General features: G+C 41.4%; 1 protein-coding gene across 1 annotated transcript in view; it reads right to left on the bottom strand.

Moving 5' to 3' along the window:
- Positions 1 to 17,116, bottom strand: part of PHEX (phosphate regulating endopeptidase homolog X-linked) — a 217,000-nt gene that overhangs the window by 85,076 nt on the left and 114,808 nt on the right. The gene's annotated exons all lie outside the window — the stretch shown is intronic.

The following is a 17,116-nucleotide window of genomic DNA, read 5'->3' as shown; positions in this document are numbered from 1 at the left end:
GCTGAAAGGTTAAAGTATTCATGAGAGAGGTCTGCAATCAATTACCCCCTGGGTTGGTTACATGGACAAGAAGGAAAGGCAAGTCCCAGGGCAAATACTGAGAGAAGAGCAGTATAAACAGAGAAGGGACCGCATATCATGTTCTGCAAGCAATATTTCTTAGGCTGCTTGTGGCTGATCAGAAATGCCAGAGTTTTCTGTAACCACTGCATGCATTTCCATCCCTTACTCACACAAACTTCTGGAAGGGGACCACACATGACAGCCAAACCTCCTTCCTCAAGGGAAGAGGCTTGAGCCACTGCTGATCTTCACTACCTCTGTGACCTTGGGCAAAGTACTTACTTTTCTGAAGCAAATACTGCCTACTGTCTACCCAATATCCATTGTCCTTTCCTTCTCTTAGTATCAGACCCCAATTCTGCTCAGGGTGACAATGGAGCAAACGAAAAATAGCTGCATCACCCGGCTTCCTTTCCAGCTAGGACTGGCTATGGAAGGAGATTCTGGCCAATGGCATAAAACAAATTCCCTGTTCCACTCCCAGGAATCCATTTTTTAAAAAGGACAGATTCGGGGGGCACCTAGGGTTGGCTCAGTCGGTTAAGGATCTGCCTTCGGTTCAGGTCATGATCCCAGGGTCCCGGGATCAAGCCCCGTGTTGTCAGGTTCCCTGCTCAGCAGGGAGCCTGCTTCTTCCTCTCCCCTTGCTCCTCCCCCTGCTTGTGCTCCCTCTCTGTCAAATAAGTACATAAAATCTTTTTAAAAATTTACTTCTAATACAAATACAATGAAAGAGAGAGTTGAAAGAAGTACTGGAATAATAAAGGAACTGGGAAAGGAAAAGTTGAATCACCTAGATCAAGCCTGAGCAAACCTCTTCTGTAAATGACCACTTAGTAAATATTCTCAGTTTTGCCAGCCATATGGTCATTAATCCAACCCCTCACCTCTGCTGCTGTCTGTAGGAAAGCAGCTATAGATAACACATAAATGAATGGCTGTGTCTGTGTTCCAATAAAACTTTACTTACAGACGCTAAAATCTGAATCTCATATAACTTTTATGTATCATGATACATTCTTCTTTTGATTTCTTCAAACCATTTAAAAATGTTCAATCCATCCTTAGCTCGTGGGCCATACAAAAATAAGCAGCATGCCAAATACGGCCCAAGAGCCACAGTTTTCTGTGTTGATGTAGATAATTCAGTGAGGGGATTGTTCATTGAGTTGCCTCAACTGGTGGCACAGGGCCTAGTACACAGTAAGCACTCAACAATGCTTGCCAAATTGATTCATGCGGAACAGTGTAGGGGAGTGAGCGTGTATGCACATGTGCATGCATTTTTAGCTACTTTGTGTTTTTGTTTTGCTCTTTGCTATTACTAACATGTACATACAACATCTTAATTGCTTAGGAGTTTATTCCTTGCCCTAAAGTCTTAGGGCTAGAGCTCTAAAAATTTACAATTAATTCTATGGAGACAAGAGAGAGTTCATAAAGTGAGGATTATTACATTGAGAGAGAGACAGAGAGAGAGAATAACTACCACAAATAAACTCTGAAAAACAAGGAACATCGGAAATGTAAAACACAATGGGATTTATTTTTTTTTAAAGATTTATTTATTTATTTATTTGACAGAGAAAGACACAGTGAGAGAGGGAACACAGGCAGGGGGAGTGGGAGACGGAGAAGCAGGCTTCCCGCCGAGCAGGGAGCCCGATGCGGGGCTCTATCCCAGGACCCTGGGATCATGACCTGAGCTAAAGGCAGACGCTTAACGACTGAGCCACCCAGGCGCCCCCACAATGTGATTTAAACACTCAAGTCACCCCTCCTTCCCAGAACTTTCCACAAGGTACACTGCAACTTGATAGGGCTGGTGGCAAGCACAGAACCGGACATAATTCTGCTTTATCTGGCTGTGACATTGAAACAGTGTCTAATTTTTACACAGATGACCAAAGTGACTTAAAGACTGGTTACGATGACAGCTTTACTCCTGATTTTTCAAAGCCACTTCGTATTAAGCTGATTGGCAGAAAGATGGAAAGCTCATTTGTTTTAATCCCCACTGACTTGGCTGTTTAGGAGAGTCAGGTAAATTCTCAAATGTCTTGTATGTATTACATCAAAGGGATCGTTTTTATCACTTAATTAAGCAGCTTTGTGTTTCCGCTACCTCGTTAAGTCTCTTGGCCTATTTTTTTTCTTTTTTATTAATTTAACCAACATAAGAAAAAAAGGAAACTGATGATCAATTGCCCTTCTACAAACAATTCATAGACGACTTTCGTAAGCTTGCAATGGCTTTGAAAGCTTCAGTTAGGCTTAACCACACTGAGGCCTCATTTTCTCTGATGAGTTCTGTAATAACTATTAAACATCAATCAAAATTCTGAGCCTTAAGCATATCCGAAGGTTCAGGAGACCGTACATGAATTACACTATCCTTCAAAACAATGGCAGTTTTCATAACACCAAACAAATGATTGACTAGTGTAGATGCCTTGGCTGGAGATATTATCCTAAGCAGAGCTGATGGTACTGATGAAAATTAGCCCTGAGGAGCAGGCTTTAATATCCTCTGGGGCTATCTGGATCCCACAAATAGTAACAATGCATTTATCTGAAAAATCAAATTTTATCTTCTCTGTAAGAATGGCACTGATTTATTAGGAATCGTGGAAAATTTTAATTCTGCAAATTGCTTTTGGGTGTGGTTCAGAGGCTCATGCATCATGCTGGGGTGGAGGAGGAGTTAAGTGTCCCCATGTATCAGAAGGCTTTATAAGTCACAGTAGTGGTTTTACAAGAGCTGGAAGACAGGAATGCTCAGATTTCAGCTCTTCCATCCTAAATCCTGACTGAGTAATGCCCCAGTATAGCAGACAATCCCCATTTCTCGCCAAACACAGACAACATTCTAGGAAGCATTCCAAATCACAAACCAGTTCCATCCATCCCTCTTCCTTTCTTGGAAACACCAACTCCATGTATCTTGGAGGCAGGCAGTTTTTCCAGTCTGAAGAAAGGAAACCATGTAGGCATGGGGAAGCTATAATTTAGCCAAACTGGCACTAAACCTTTCCCCAGTGTCTTTGTGATGGTCCCCTCCTCTCACTTGGATGAGCACTGCACCCAACAGAAGTAAAGAAAGAAACCAACGTTTGGGTTTTCTTAGTAAATAACTGGAGCAGGGAACAGTAACAGAGTTAAGAACCCAAAACCATCCTATGATTAATCCATAAAACAACAATATCCCCCTCGGGGTAGGTAGGGGCATTATTACCTTAAAAACAGGGGCAAGTCTCATATACTCCCTTTAAAACTGGATCATATAATTTTTAAAAAATCGATGTCTTTCTGTACTTTCAGTCACATACCCTAAACTGCTCACAAACTTTTTGTAAATAGAACAGCTGCCAGACCTTCTCAAATGAAGATCCTAAGCCTCAATTAGCTAAATCCATGTGTCCAGACATAGCCAAAATGATAAAAGCCCAGAAGCTGGAACAATCCTATATTGTAGTTCGGCTTTTATATGGGCCAAAGTAAATGATATTTTTCTCTGTCTCTCCCGTACAGGGCTCTACATCAGGTCAGCATACTATAGCCCACAGGCCAAAACCAGCCCACCACCTGCTTTTGTAAATAGTTTTCCTGGAACACAGTGAAGGGGTCCAGAATATGCCACCATGGCCTAAGAATTATTTTGAACTAAAGGCATTTGAGAAACATGCGATGCAGGAAGAGGCTTTTTCTGAACCCCTCTTATTTGCCTAAAAGCAGAGCCTTCTAGAAGAATTCCACTGTCATAAATCCCCTTCAAGGGAGGCTCCCATAGCCAGAAATGAGAAACTGCATAAACAGACCTTACTAAAACATACTTTACTTTCCATTAGTTTCTTCCATATATTTCTCAGTCATTTCCTACCATTTACTGTCCCTTGAAATCCTAACCCATGCCCCTTGTTCAGATGGTATATAAGCCCTAAATTTTCAATGGGGTTTTGAGCTACATTTTGAGCTACATTTTCTGTAAGCTCCCACCTTCTTAAGGGAATAAACTTTGTCTTTTTTTTCTTGCTAACCTGTCTTTTGTCAGTTGAGTTCACAGGCCCCCAAAGACTGGACCTCAAAGGGTAGAGGAAAAGTTTTTCCCTTACAAGAGACAAGCTTATTTGTTTACTTGTCTCTGTCCACTGTCATACTATAGCTGTGGAGTTGAGTAACCACAAAAGATACCACGGGACCTGCAAAGCCTAAAATATTTACTATTTGGCTCTTCGCAGAAGTATTTTGCTAACACCTCTTCAAGATAAAGTTTCCCAGATTTTTCAAAACTAATAGTAAAGATAGCAAGGGGGAAATAAGGGACAAAGCATAAAGTTTCTGGGCAATTTCATCAAGATATAAATGTGACTCAACTTGTAATGCTTCATCTTTTGTTGAGGTAAATACCTGAATTTTAAAACAGAGCCAGCATAAAAATATTAACTTGAAGCAGGAATTATTACCATGGAAAAATCAAAGAAAAAATGCAAATAAATTATTAAAAATCATTTTCCAATGTCAAGATTCAAAGAGCTTAGAAATGCACAAGCAACATCTAGTCCCTAACACCTAACATATCTCAGGTAAATTTAATCAGCTCTTTAATCCTCCTTCAGTTGTAAAATTACTTATTTAAATGGCAGGCAAATTGGAGATTAACTTAAATAAACATATCCCACTCTCTCATCAACAGTTCAATTGAGGGGGTATCGTGGTCCTTCTTTCCATTAAGGTTTACCTTGGAAATAAACAATTCTTCACTAGGGTGAAAAATTTTTCAACCACCTCCCTCATACTGTGGGGGCAACAATCAAATGAGGTAACTTTGCATTATTATTAAATTAGGCCAACGTGAATTGTCACATAGTTTTTCTACAAGAGAGGGATGCTATAGGGCCACTCCCCGGACAGATGGCTCGTTCCTTCGACACGGTAGGCCTCTAGTTCAGGGCTTCTCATGAAGCTTTGTCCCTGGACTGGCTGCAGCAACAGCAGTCCTTGGCGGCTTGTGAACAATGCAAATTCATGGACCCACCTCAGACCTACGAAGTCGCAGTGTCTTTGGGTTGCAATCCAGGAATCTGCATTACCATAAGGCAGGGTTTCTCAGCCTTAGCACCAATGACATTTGGGCCAAACTATTCTCATTTGTGGGGTTCTGTCCTGTGCATTGTGGGATGTTTAGCAGCATCCCTCGTCTCAACTTACTAGATGCCAGTAACTCTCCCCCTCCCCACTTCACAGTTGTAACCAAAAATGTCTCCAGACCTTGACAAATGTTCCCTGGGGGTACAATATCACCCTGGGTTAAGAACAGGTGTGGGAGGGGATTCTCCTGCATGCTCAAGTCTATGCTAGATTGCTAGACGCTCTAGACTGTGATACTTAGCAAGGCTTCCAGACTCACTTCTGAGAACCCCTGACATTGTATTCTCCATCCACTCCTTCAATATTCCTTAGGCATCTCACAAGTAGTCACCACTATTATGCCAACAGGAGTACTTTATGAAGAAAACAACATGATCTTTCCCAACAATTTCTGAATGTGACTCAGGCACTTGCAACTCAACCTAATTTTTGGCCAGTGTCACCTAAATCCCAGGATGATAGGGACAAACAATTAATCGATAACTGGAAAATGCTTTGCAACTACAAGTCAGGATACAAATATACCCCCCCACGAAGATCTCAGAGATGTTTTGATTAAAAGTTCTAATAACTTCTCTCTCAGTAACTTGGCAAATCTATTTTAAGTACTTCGAAGCATCTAAAAAGCCACGTTAATACAATTACAGTTCACTGAAAAATTAGCATGCAATCCAGTTTGAAAGCTAAAATCAGTCATAGCGGGGTAATATTCCATTTAATTATAAAGATTAATTCAACCTTCATTTATTTGTGCGTGTGTTTGGTCTTTTCATTTTTCAAAGAACACCCGAGATTCAAATGCCATCTGGCAGAATTGCCACACAATTGTCAGTAGCATCTATTAGAGTCGCAGATTTCATTTCAAAGTAGGACTGATAAAAGGACAAGGGGAGGGAAAGAGAAGAGAAAGGTGGAAGCAGTAGAGAGGCGACGAAAAAATCAGGTTTTTCACCAATCAGATGGGACTGTATCCCTCTCTTTTGTTCCACCTAAACGAATGGTCCCAAATAACAAGTCCTGCTATCCTTATTTTCTATATTTTCTGCAAAAGCCAGGTGAAGATTCAAGCAGTGCTGTGAATAACAGTGCAAAATCTAATTATGACACCCACTGTGTTTTTCAAAATGTATGTTACAGCTGCCTTAAAAGTTGGCCATAGTCCTATGGTGATTAAGACTGACCACTTTCTTCATCATAACATCCATTCAAAATTCAACCTTTTATGGAATGACTAACAATTGCCAAATTAGTACTGTAGACTGGAAAACACCTTTCTAAATTTTTAGTGAGTTGTAACATACACAAAGTACACAAATATTAAGTGTACAAATCAAAAAAAGTTTTAAATGCACACACAGGCCTGTGTTAGTAGCTCCAAGACAAGATTTAAAACATTTATAAGCACCCAGAAGGCTCTTTTGGGTGCCCTGCCAGTCAATAACCCCTCTACCCCAAGATAACCACTATTCTGACCTCTATCTCCACAAATGAGTTTTGTCTGTCTTGAACTTCAAAAAAAGTGTATACTCTTGGTGTCTGGCTTCTTTCACTCAACAGTACATCTGTGAAATTCGACCACGTTGCTGTGTCTAGCAAGAGTTGAGATACAGAGTTTAACAAACTGCATTCCTGTCCTCAAGTTGTTCACAGTTGATCATATATGGAGAACAATATGCGGAAGGAAGGAAGGAAGGAAGGAAGGAAGGAAGGAAGGAAGGAAGGAAGGGAGGAAAGGAGGGAAGAAAGGAAGAAAAAACATTAGAAGAATGTAGAGGATGGGATGGGATGGGAAGAGAACAACTTTGTGAAAAGGTCACCTTCAAAGAGGAGATCTCAGAGCCAAAATGAATGAGTAACAACAGAAATAACATTGTCAATAATAACAAAAGTAATGCTCTTTGCTGAACCTCTACTATGGGCCAGGTACTGGGTTAAATACTTCATTTCTTCATCAGATCTAATTTTTACCTCAACTCCACCAGGTAGGTACAGATCACTCCATGTCACAGCTCTGGGAGCTGAGGCCCAGAAAGGGTAATTAACCTCCCCAAGTCCTGAAGACATTTAAGGGCCAAAACCAGCCTCGTAACCCAGACTCATTTAGCTTTAATTTGACTTCAAAAAGCCCATGTTTTCCCAACATGTACCATCTTTTGAGGAATGAAAAATAATATTCTATTATATGAATATGACTCATTGTTATAAATCCAAATGAACTGAATAATGTGTAATGTACAGACCACCTCTGCACCAGTAACCATATTCAGTATGCCCAAATAATCTTTTCAGCCATAAGAATGACAAGACACATGTAGACAGAGTTTAAGTATACCTTTAAGAAGTTTCTATCCCTCCGTAAAAGTCAAAGCATTGAGCTTTTGGTTCTGGACACCAATGGAATTAAACTTTCACCGAGCGCCCCGGCAGACCAAGAGTTGGCCAAGAGGGGAGGTCAAAACAGAAAAGGAAACGCAAGAAAGTATTCCTAGTGTAGAAATACCAGAGCATCTATTTTTCAGACCAGTCAAGGTAATGAGATAAAAGAGATTTCACCAGTAGAAGGAAGGTTCCAGGGAATGGGGACCCAGGGAGAGAAGGTTATCAATCTCATCGAGGAGATCCACTGGCAAAAACCACCCTGAGAAAAGGAGTCTATCATGAGCATCCCTGGCCTAAAGAATTCTAGTCTTTTTCCTCCCATTTCTAAAGAGGAGTAACATCGCCCCTTCGGGATTTAAGCACTATCATAAAGACAAATGAGAGCCAGTTTCAATTTTGAACCAATTAAATTTAAAACTTTCCTAAAGCAGGGCACCTGGGTGGCTCAGTTGGTTAAGCATCTGACCGTTGATCTCAGCTCAAGTCTCCATCTCAGGGTCATGAGTTCAGGCCCCATACTGGGCCCAGCTTAAAAACAATAACCAAAACAAAACAAAACAAAAACAAAGAAAACCCCACTTTCTTAAAGCTCAACCTTAACTAGCTTTGGGGTTAGAAATGAAAAAATGCACTATAAGCAACAGACCAGGAATGTTTGGGCCTTACCCCCAAAGCCCAGGAGATGGAATATAGGCCTTCTGAGCAGAGTACGTGGTTCCAAATTTGCATCCCCCAAAACTCAAAATTTGGTCCTGCATTGTCTGTCTGTAAAAATATATCATCAGCAATATGTAACTTTCTGCTGCCAGAACAGCCAGACCTATGAGTGTGACCCATGTCAATGTGAACTTCATGGGTCCAGGTCCCTTGTTGCTCTCTGCCTCTCTGAAAGCCAGAGTACCGGCCTCTATCCCTTGAGAGTAGTAAACTCCAGGGTAAGTGGTGGAAGACAGATAAAGGGAATGCAACTCATCCACCCCAGTGGCTCTGCCTCCACAGTTCAGCCCTGGTTATTTATTCTGGATGCCCATGGGTCACATTTTGGAACAAATTTTAGCTCTGTTTTGATCTACCTCTGAAAAGGCGGTCTAGGGAAGGAAACCAGAAAGGCCACCTATACTCAAGGAAAAGCAATGAACCACAGCCAAGGGACCATGTGGGCTGTTTGTAAACAGCAGCCTAAATGTCATCATCAATTATTCATCATTCAACAAAGCAAATGAGTAACCTCTTATAAAACCACTTAATTCTTACTCAAGAGTTGGTCCAACAAGAGAGGAAAGCAGCAAAGGGTCAGTCAAAAACTTGAGACTAAGAAAGCTCTAGACCAGGTGGCCAAGCCATGGCCTGCATGCCCAATTCTGGCTGCTGCCTGGTTTTGTCAATAAAGTTTTATAGACACAGCCACATCCATTTGTCCACATATTGTCTATGACTGCATTCATGCTACAAGAGTAGACTTGGCTGGCCTGCAAAGCCCAAAATATTTATTATCTGGTCTTTTACATGAAAAGTTTGCTAACTCCCGCTCTATACTTTCAGTACTCAAAGGGTGGTTCGTGGTCCAGGGCCATCAGCCTCACCTGGGAGCTTATTAGAAATGGAGGATCTCAGGCTCCACTCCAAACTTAGTAAAAATCTGCATTTTAACAAGGTCCCTAGGAGACTGGTGTGCACGTTCAAGTTTGAGCAATACGACTCTAATAGGGCTCTGCTTCTCAAACTTGACTGCCTCATTATTTGTTATAGCCAAGACATAGAAACAACCTAAGTGTCCATCAATGGATGAATGGATAAAGAAGTTGTGATATACATACATATAAGGGATTATTATTCAGCCATAAAAAGGAAGAAATTCTGCCATTTTCAACAGCATGGATGGACCCTGACAGCATTATCCTCAGTGAAATAAGACAGGGAATGACAAATACTGTATCATCTCGCTTATATGTGGAATCTAAAAAACTAAAGAACAAAGAGATCAAATTTGTAGTTACCAGAGGCAGGGGATGGGGGGAGGAGGAATTGGGAGGAAGGTTGTCGAAAGGTACAAACTTCCAGTTATAAGATAAATAAGTACTAGGGATGTAATAGTACAGCATGATGACCATAGCCAGCGCTGCTGTATGCTACATAGGAAAGCTGTGAAGAGAGTAAATCCTAGGGGCGCCTGGATGGCTCAGTCGTTAAGTGTCTGCCTTCGGCTCAGGTCATGATCCCAGGGTCCTGGGATTGAGCCCCACATCGGGCTCCCTGCACCGCGGGGAAGCCTGCTTCTCCCTCTCCTATTCCCCCTGCTTGTGTTCCTTCTCTCACTATGTCTCTCTCTGTCAAATAAATAAATAAAATCTTTAAAAAAAAAAAAAAAAGAGAGAGTAAATCCTAAGAGTTCTCATCACGAGCAAAAAAATTTTCTCTTTTTTTTTTTTATTGTACCTTTATGAGATAATGGATGTTAACGGAACTTATTGTGGTAATCATTTCCCAGTATGTGCAAGTCAAACCATTATGCTACACACTTTCAACGTATAGAGTGACATATGTCAATTATAGCTCAATAAAGCTGGACCAAAAAAAAAAAACCCTTGGCTGCTTACTGCATTCACCTGGGCAGCTGATTTTTAACTACTGATGGCCTGGGTCTGAGGGGACTCCAGGCTGGAAAGTTTGCAGGAGCTTCCAACTCCTCCCAAGGTCACCCCACACAGTTCTCACTATCATTAGATACTGAGAGGGGACACTCTCAGTATATATACATACATATATATATACTGGCCTTGAGCTAAGAAAAAGCAATCAGTCAATACTAAGAAACAATCTAACCAACCAAACAGGAAAATAGGAAAAAAAATTTAATGACACTCAGTGGTCAGGTGTTAAAGACAGAGGGTAAAAATAATTCCCAATTCTCTAATGTAAACAATGAAAAACTGAACACAGAAGAGAGAAGCAAAGGATAGTGACTGCAGGTAGGCAGTTTCCAAACATGGTTGCCAACAATAGCTCCTGTCTCTGTATGCTCACGCTGCTCCTCAAGCCAAGAGATGAAGTCCTTTCTAGGGACTGGCCTTGTCTCCGGCTTTGACCAAGAGAGTGTAGCAAAAGAAACCTGGGATTTCCGAGCCCAGACCTTAGAAAGACTGGCAACTGTGGCTCCCTCCCTCTTGGAACCCTTAGCTTCCGTGCCACCCCGCTGAAGAAAGAAGCCAGAGGAGGAACCGTGAGGCGCCAGACAGAGCGAAGGAGCCCCCTCGGATGCCCAGCCATGGCCAACCTAGGAATGCAACTGCACGAGACACTCCAGGTGACACCTTGGCCCCCAGGCAACCCATGGAATCATGAGAAATAATAAGCCAGGAAGTTTGGGGGTGATGTGTTACACGGCAGTAGATAACCCAAACACAGAGCACTGTGGTGGGTGAGTCATTCTACCTGCATGAAGAAAAATAAAACCTGCTCTCTTCCCTCTGGCAACTGACCAATGCAGATCCAAAAGGCACAGTACATAACTCCCAAATCCTCTATGAGGAATCAATCCTTCCATAAATTCCTTTTTTAAAAAAAAAGGAATTTTGTTCATATGAAACAGCAAGAATAATATTTTAAATAAAAATAAGTTACTTTGCAAAGTTATCAGAGCTTCTATCCAAATACTTGGGTCGTGCCATTTTTTTCCTAGCACTGCTTCCCCGGACTTTTCCAAGCCCCAATCTTTACCGTTTTTCCCCAGTTTCGTTCACTCTTTTTTTCTCTTGGTGTTGGGTTGTTTCTCTGGCTCAAAAGTGAGATTCTGTCAGAAGTGGATTTGCTGTCACGCCCTCAGACTGCCTTTACCCAGCTATGCTAGGGTCTAGAAAAATGACAACTCAGAACACCGGGTTAAATACAATTTCTTTCTCTTCACCCATTTCCCACTATCTGCCTGTCCAGTCCTTGAGTTATTAATGGAACTGACATTCCCACACAAGAGACTGAGCAGGACCAGCAGCCAGATAAGAAGGGAGCCGCCGACAGCGCAGATCCCCGCTGCCCCCCCCCACCCTGCCCCGCCACAGATAGCAGATAAGCAGGTGTATCACGGCTATTAGTTTCATCTTGGGTCAGAGAGGAGCATCACAAAATGTACACAAAGAACTTGAACATTCCTAATGAACTCTTTTCCCATTAAAGTAAAAATCAACATATCAAAACGGATTCCTTTTCACTATGTTGTACACCTGAACCTAACATAATATTGCATGTCAAATATACTTCAATTCAAGCTAATTTTAAAAAAGTTTTTTAAGTGATTCTTTTTATATCAAACTAAACATACATTTCTAGGTAATTCCTAACATACTCAATTTGTATTTGGGCCAAAAAGAAGAAACACGGGCATTAAATTTCTCCCACTCATCCCAAGAATAAAAGTAACAAATATCTCTCATAATATTTAAAATGCAGCTCTCTGCTTTGGGCCTCTGGAATTTCATTCCGAGGCTATTGTGGCATTTTCCCAACTGCTTTCAAAGTCCTACAGCCAACCAATCCCTCAGCCGAAAATAATAAATAGTAAACTCTTAAAAACTAAACACTTTTATAGGACTGTATTCAAACTATTTCAGGTTGCTGATATTGTTAAAATTTTTAAATACTCACTATTCCAACTTTCAACTTTTAATATAGTTCCATTGTTCCACATTGTTCAAATCAGTTCTATTCCTTGACACTAGCATTTTTTTTCATACGTGGCACGGTCATATACTATAGACTCATTTATATTCTTGATGATCAACAGAGAATACAATGCTTAAGAAATTATCAAAAACCATACAGTAAGTATTATGTGTATGTCCACTGACATGAGCTAGTGCCCTCTACAAATGAGAATTCACATAAATTTCTAACACCTATTTCTGCAGATTTATTACTGAAACTCTGTATCTCAATTTGGTAAGGAGTTTCTCGTCCACCAAGACAAAATATATATATATATTGCTCATTGGTGGAAGAACTAATTAAGGCACTGAGTTACAATTATTCAAAACAGTTTGTGATTAAACAGAGCTCGAGCATTAAAGAGGAAATCCTGTCATGCCAGGACGCAAAGACACTGTCAGAAACAACAGGAGTCACATCAAAATTCCCTAAAGGGAAAGCTTCAGGTTGGCCAGTATGGGACAATTTGTGCTAAAAACAGAAAAGTGATTAAACAAATACATAAAATTCCCTGAGTTTATCACGACACTTAAAAAAAAAAAAAAAAAAAAACTGCTTTGGACTTCCTGGGAAGATGGCAGAGTAGGAGGAGCCTACGCTTACCTCATCCCACTGATACAACTAGATAACACCCACAGCAGTGTAAATCACCCTGAAAATGACCAGAAGATTAGCAGAACAGACTCTCCACAGCTAAATGTAGAGAAAAGGCCACACTGCAGAGGGAGGAGGGGTGGAGACGCCATTGGGCACTAAGTGGACCCATGGGACTGTCTGCAGGAGGGAGGGACAATGCGGCCCAAAGAGGGGAGAGAAACACCCACACACAAGAAACCCCAGGTAAGGGAAACCCACATGGGGAAGATGAATCCCCAAAACATTTGGCTTTGAAAACCAGAGAGGCATAATCTTTCAAGTTCTTACAATCAGCAAGGCTTACCACCTAGAACTTGAAAAATCAGTGGGCTCAGCTCTGGGAGAGCTAGGTGGGCGAGAGGAAACTGAGTACCCACCCTTAAAGAGACAGCACAACAGTCCACAGGGATAGAGCATAGAAGCAACAGTTTGAAAAAAACGTCAGATATACAGGAGGGAGATTAGTTTCTTAAGCTCAGAGCATATGCTACAGGGGCAGGGATCTTTGAGAGACTTCTTCAGGAACAAAGGAGCTGGCAAGTGTCATTTCCCTCCCCTGCCCTCCAGTCTAGATGCACAGAAACCTGCAGGAACCAGCAGAGAACCAGCAAGCACTACCTAACTTGCTAACAGCACACTCACCTCCTCATTCTCCTGCGGACATGCCCCATCCAGCCAGGCCTCGGCTTCAGGTCCCCTCCCACAGCAGACCTGCTCACAAACCTTGCTAACACCATGTGCCCGATCCCTACATTCTCCTGAGGATGGACCCTATCCAATATGCCCTTGGCCACAGCCCATCCAAAGAGATGCCACAAGCCTGGCAGGGTGAAAGCAGCTCCAATAGGGACCACTACCAGTCCAAAGGGACTCCTGCCCCATGGAGGGCAACTGCAGCCCCAACAGTGGGCTGGCAGCAGACATCTGGTCTGACTGCAGGCCCCACCCACCAACTAAAGCTTGTCAGGGCACAACAGAGGGAAAGTACCCTGTAATTCACTCCTATTGCCTCTGTGGCAAACGCCTGGTCTGACTCGACGCAAGCCCAAGGCAGTCCCAGTCTGGCCCACTACAAACACCGGAACCAAATCCTGCTTACAACAGGCAAAGAGAGCCACAGCACACGACTGGACTGCAGGCAAACACAGGTGAACCACAACAGTAGGGTGCAAGCAACATACATGTGAGACACCGCTGAAGAGTCAGGCTCTGGTGAACAGGGAACATTGCACTGCAAGGCACTATAGGACCTCTTCCTCATAAGGCCACTACTTTCAAGAACAGGAGACATAGCTGACTTTCCTCAAATATAAAAACACAGAGAGTTTGACAAAATGAGGAGACACAGGAATATGTCCTAAATGAAAGAAAAGGACAAAAATCACACCAAGAGAGCTAAACAAAACATAGATAAATAATATATATGCCTGATAGAGAATTTAAAGTAATGGTCACAAACATACTTACTGGACTTGAGAAAAGAGTGGAGGACCTTGGTGAGACCCTCAACAAAGAGACTGAAAATATAAAAAGGAACCAGTCAGAGATAAAGAACTCAGTAACTGAAATTAAAAATATCCTAGATGGAATAAATAGTAGACTAGAGGAAGCGGAAGAACAAATCAGTGACCTGGAAGACAGAAAAATGGAAAGCAATCAAGTTGAACAGGGGAGAGAGAAAAAATAAAACATGAAAAGTGACTTAGGGAACACAGCAATACCATGAAGTGTAATAACATTCACATTAGTAGGGATCCCAGAAGGAGAAGAAAAGGGGGGCAAAAAAATTAACTTGAAGAAGTAATACCTGAAAACTTACCTAATCTGGGGAAGGAAAGAGAAATCCAGATCCAGGAGTCACAGAGAGTTCCCAACCAAATCAACCCAAGGAGGTCAACACCAAGACACATAATAATTAAAATGGCAAAAACTAGTGATAAAGAGAATTTTTAAAGCAGCAAGAAGGGGTGCCTGGGTGGCACAGTTGGTTGAGCATCCAACTCTTGGTTTCAGCTCAGGTCATGATCTCAGGGTCATTAGACTGAGCCCCGCGTCAGGTTCCACACTTGAGTTTCTCTCTCCCTTTCCCTCCGCCCCTCCACTCATGCTCTCTCTCTCCCCCTCCCACTCATTCTTTCTCTCTCTCAAATAAATTTTTTAAATAAATAAATAAATAAAAGCAGCAAGAAAAAGAAAACAGTTACATGCAAGGAAAACCCCATAAGACTATCAGCTGATCTTTCAACAGAAACAGACCAATGAAACCAGGAGCTGGTTCTTTGAAAAGACCAACAAAATTGATAAACCATTAGCTAGACTCATCAAAGGTGGGGGTGGGGAGAGGGAGAAGGGAGGAGAGAGAGAGAGAACTCAAACAAAATCAGAAATGAAAAAGGAGAAATAACAACCAACACAGAAATACAAAGGATTGTAAGAAATATTATGAAAAAATGATGCCAACCTAGAAGAAATGGATAAATTCCTAGAAACCTATAACCTCCCAAAAACTAAATCAGGAAGAAACAGAAAATTTGGACAGACCAATTACCAGTAATAAAATTAAAGCAGTAATCAAAAAAGTCCCAACAAACAAAATTCTAAGACCAGAGAGCTTCACAGGTAGATTCTACCCAACATTTAAAGAAGTTTTAATACCTATTCTCAAACTATTCCAAAAAATAGAAAAGGAAGAAAAGCTTCCAAATTCATTCTATGAGGCCAGCATTACCCTGACACCAAAACCAGATAAAAATACTACACAAAGGGGCCCCTGGGTGGCTCAGTCGGTTGAGCATCTGATTCTTGGTTTGGGCTCAGGTCATGATCTCAGGGTTGTGGGGTTGAGCCCTTTGTTGGGGGCTGGGTGTGGAGCCTGCTTGGGATTTCCTCTCTTTCTCTCTCTGCCCTTTCCCCTCTCTAAAAATAAATAAACAAATAAAAACAGTGCAAAAAAAAAAAAAAAGAGAAGTACAAGCCAATATCTCTGATGAACATAGATACAAAAATCCTCAACAAAATATTGGGGGTAAACTGAATCCAACAATACATTAAAAAAATCATTCACCACGAGAAACTGGGATTTAGTCCTAGGGTGCAAGGGTGGTTCAATATTCACAAATCAATCAACATGATACATCACATCAACCAGGGAAAGGATAAAAACCATATGATCATTTCAGCAGATGCAGAAGAAGCATTTGACAAAGTACAACATCCATTCATGATTTTAAAAACCCTCAACAAAGTAGGTTTAGAGGGAACATACCTCAACATAATAAAGGCCATATATGAAAAACCCACAGCTAACATCATGAGCAATGGTGAAAAACTAAGTGCTTTTCTTCTAAGATCAGGAACAAGGCAAGGATGTCCACTCTCACCACTTTTATTCAACATAGTACTGGAAGTCCTAGTCACAGCAATCAGACAACAAAAATAAAAGGCATCCAAATTGGTAAGGAAGAAGCGAAACTTTCACTATTTACAAATGACATGGAACTACATACAGAAAACCCAGAAGACTCCACCACGAAACTACTGCAACTGATAAATGAATTCAGTAAGTTTGCAGGATACAAAATCAATATACAGAAATCCATAGCATTTCTATACACTAATAAGGAAACAGCAGAAAGAGAAATTAAGAAAACAGTCCAATTTACAACTGCACCAAAAATAGACTTAACTAAGGAGGTAAAAGATTTTATTCTGAAACACTGATGAAAGAAATTGAAGACAACACAAACAAATGGAAAGATAGTCCATGCTCATGGATTGGAAGGCCAAATATTGTTAAAATGTCCATACTACCCAAAGCAATCTACAGATTTAATGCAATCCTTATCAAAATACCAACAGCATTTTTCTTTTTTTTTTTTAAGATTTTATTTATTTACTTGACAGAGAGATAGAGAGACAAGTAGGCAGAGAGGCAGGCAGAGGGAGAGGGAGATGCAGGCTCCCCGCCGAGCAGAGAGCCCAACATGGGGCTCGATCCCAGGACCCTGGGATCATGACCGGAGCTGAAGGCAGCCGCTTAACCGACTGAGCCACCCAGGTGCCCCCCAACAGCATTTTTCACAGAACTAGAACAAACCATCTTAAAATTGGTATGGAACCATGAAAGACCCTGAACAGCCAAAGCAATCTTGAAAAAGAACAAAGCTGAAGGTATCACAATCCCAGATTTCAA

This window comes from Mirounga leonina, unplaced genomic scaffold (assembly GCF_011800145.1).
Source record: "Mirounga leonina isolate KUSES-001 unplaced genomic scaffold, KU_Mleo_1.0 Mir_101595, whole genome shotgun sequence".
NCBI classification, from domain to species: domain Eukaryota; kingdom Metazoa; phylum Chordata; class Mammalia; order Carnivora; family Phocidae; genus Mirounga; species Mirounga leonina.
This window is presented reverse-complemented; position numbering and strand designations above follow the sequence as displayed.